The following is a 3,318-nucleotide window of genomic DNA, read 5'->3' on the forward strand; positions in this document are numbered from 1 at the left end:
ACGCACGGCCTCCTCTTTCTCCTGCCTTCAATGCTTAGCTTTCAGGCTAAATCAATGAAACATTTAAAAAGGAAAAATGAAAAGAAAAAAAAAAAAGGGTGATCAAGGCTTTGCTGGTTTTGTCCCAGCGCGATTTGGAGGCGATTGGCAATCTCTTAGGGATGTTTCTTCCCCAGCAGGCCCTAACGTGGCCACAAGCTGCCTTGCCTTCTTTCTCTCCTTTGGCTCCTTCCTTGGGGAACCCCTCCCTGACCCCACACTCTTCAGCTTGGAGTCATTGGTTCTTCCTTCATCCAGTCAAATGCTTTTTGTGATGCGGCCCCCAAAACAAAACAAAACAAAACAAAAAGAATTAGGGGTAGAAAGACAACCAGGTGAGAGGATTAAGAAGAAGTAAATGCTTGAGAATACATGACAAAAATTTGCTGCATTGCCCTTCCATGGTCTATGAATAGACTCTAGGAGATCTGTGAGTCCTTAAAATTAGACACAGGCCAAGTGAGGGGAGGAGACAGAGCTCAAAGGTTCTTAGCAGATGCTTTTCAAATGGGAATCTTGGGGTCAAGCCTGTGAACCACCCATAATAACCCTGTAGCACGGAGTAGGCGCTCAACAACAACAACAACAACAACAGAATTACACGTAGGGTATAACATTAGACACAGACTTTATGAACCGCTTCCCGTCCCCCCCCATCCAGATGGAGGGTTAGTAGTTTAACAAAACTTCTAGGGAACCTGAGTTATTTCCATTTATAAGCCATTAGCGTCTTCGCAAAGGCTCAGATCCTGCTATTGTTAGTCATTGGAATTACTCACTTTTTATTTTTACACTGCTCCTGGAAGCATGCATTTGAACTTTTCCAAAGAGATGGAAGAATATTTAATTTCTGTTCATTCTTAACGAGGGTATAATACTATGCATCGTGTCAGATTGCTGTCAAGCTTAGAGATTATGTAGGAGTTTGCAGAGAACAGTGCCAGGAGTAGAGCCAGGCCTTCGTAAATGGTAGTTACTGTTATTTTAAATCTTCTCTCAGAATTATGGGATTATTAAAAATATTAAATCATACCCCATTCTTTATTTTTCTTTTATTAAATAAATTATAAAAATCATAGAGCCGGAGAAATAGTGCAGCGAGTAAAACATTTGCCTTAAACACTGCTGACCTGGGTTCGATTCCTAGCACCCCATATGGTCTCCCAAGCCTTGCAAGGAATGATTCCTGAGTGTAGAACCGAAGTAAACCTTGGACACTGTTAGGTGTTTACCCCCACCCAAAGAAAACAAGACAAACAGGAGCTGTAGAGATAGCTCAGTGGGTAAGGAGCTTGCCTGCACATGTCCGACTCAGGTTGGATTCCCAGGGGGATCTCTATGGTCCCTGAACATCACCAGAAGTAATTGATTTCTGAGTGAGATCTAGACATAACCCAAAATCACTGGGGTGTGAAAAGCAAGCAAATCCAAATCAGAACCATTGTCTTGGACTGCGGAGATAGCTCAAAGGTCTGTAGCTCCTGGCTCTGCATGGTCCTTTCTGCCCCAAATAAATAAATAAAACATTATCTTTGCACTGTGGTGGCTATTTTCTTCATTCTCTTTTGAGTGAACCATATCAGGACAATTAAACTCAATATAATATAACACACACAACTCAAATACAATATATATTTCCATTTTTTATTATATTTTTTCCATTTTTTATTGTAGTTGTATGATTTACTTTGGTAAATTCATATCTCAATTTGAAAGGCCCCAAAGCAAATAAAACTCATAAATTCAAATATCTTAAAATGTACATGTTTACACATAATAGCTGCGTAGCAGAATGACTCTAACAAGCAGTTAGTTGCTGATGTCCCATATTGAGTCTTTAAAGCGTCATATCAAGTACACAAGACATCTTGCTTATTGTGACTTCTATTGCTTAGCGTAGTAACTCGAATACAGTAGCTTCCATGGCTGCATTTTTACAAAACCTAAAAAAGTTAGTAGCATTTGACTAATATCGGAAGGAAACACTTATGCATAGGATGGATTTTAGTTCAGGTGCATATGCAAGAATAAGCACTCCACATGCGACTGTCCCTTGACAAAATGAAATGATTCTTCTCACAAACTTAAACAAGCCAGGCTTGATGAAACCAGAAGACATGAAAAGAAAATGAAAAGTTTACATTCTATATTATGTTAAAGCATTATTCAACATAGTTCTTTTCTGGTTCAAATATACATTCTTGGTCTGGGGATGTAGCTCAGCAGTAGGGCACTTGCCTTGGATGTATGAGGACTTGGGTTCAATTTCCAGCACCACACAAAAAAAGAAAAGATTCTTTTTAAAAAATTTTTTTTTTATTGTTGTTGTGGTTGAAATAAAGGAGAGAGAGAGATGGCAAAGGCTGCACTAAATCACTGACAGTGGTAGCCCTTAGCTGGCAAAGGTGTGGTGAATTGTACTCAGCATATTTTAAATGCTTGGTAAAAAGTAATAACCTACAAAATTGTATTAAACAGATTAGGTGGTTTAAAAAACTTTCCAACAATCATGGCTTTTTCACAAATATATTTTCTGTCCATATTTTACTAATGTTTGAACCATTAAAAATGGAAACCCTGCGATTACTCTTAGATAACACTGTTATCTTAATTCACATAAATGACTAAAATAGTTATAATATTATATAGTATCTTATCTAATGTTAACATCAAGTATTCCATCATATTTAATCTTACAGAAGGAAAAATTAGGATGGTGAGGGTTTGGTAACTCTCCTATATACTGTAGCCGCTAGCATTTCTTGGTTTGAGCAGCTGGCCTTTGGCCTTTGATTTTTTTTTTTTTTTTTTTTTGTGGTTTTTGGGTCACACCCGGCAGCACTCAGGGGTTACTCCTGGCTCCATGCTCAGAAATTGTTTCTGGCAGGCACGGGGGACCATATGAGACGCTGGGATTAGAACCATAAGCATAAACATAAAAGGCAAACGCCTTACCTCCATGCTATCTCTCCAGCCACCTCCCCCCTTTATTTTTTGTGGGAGAGAGAACACAGCCTTTAAAGTGAGCAGAAAGCAACTCTTCTGGAGATCAAACAATGATTCCAATACCTTCTAATGAAGAGTCATTTTATTTAATCATCAGATTAACCCTGAGGTATGCTCCCTTGTTAGCTGAGAACTGCTTACCCAGAAAGCAACTGCTCTTTTTTGCTAAGAGTGCAAAGTGTGCAGATGATTGTCTTCAAAAGAATAATGAATTCTTTTTTAATGTTTGCTTTTTAAATTATTTTTCTTTCTTATTTTTTTAAGTAAAAGCAA

The sequence above is a fragment of the Suncus etruscus genome, chromosome 1 (assembly GCF_024139225.1).
Source record: "Suncus etruscus isolate mSunEtr1 chromosome 1, mSunEtr1.pri.cur, whole genome shotgun sequence".
Classification (NCBI taxonomy): Eukaryota; Metazoa; Chordata; class Mammalia; order Eulipotyphla; family Soricidae; genus Suncus; species Suncus etruscus.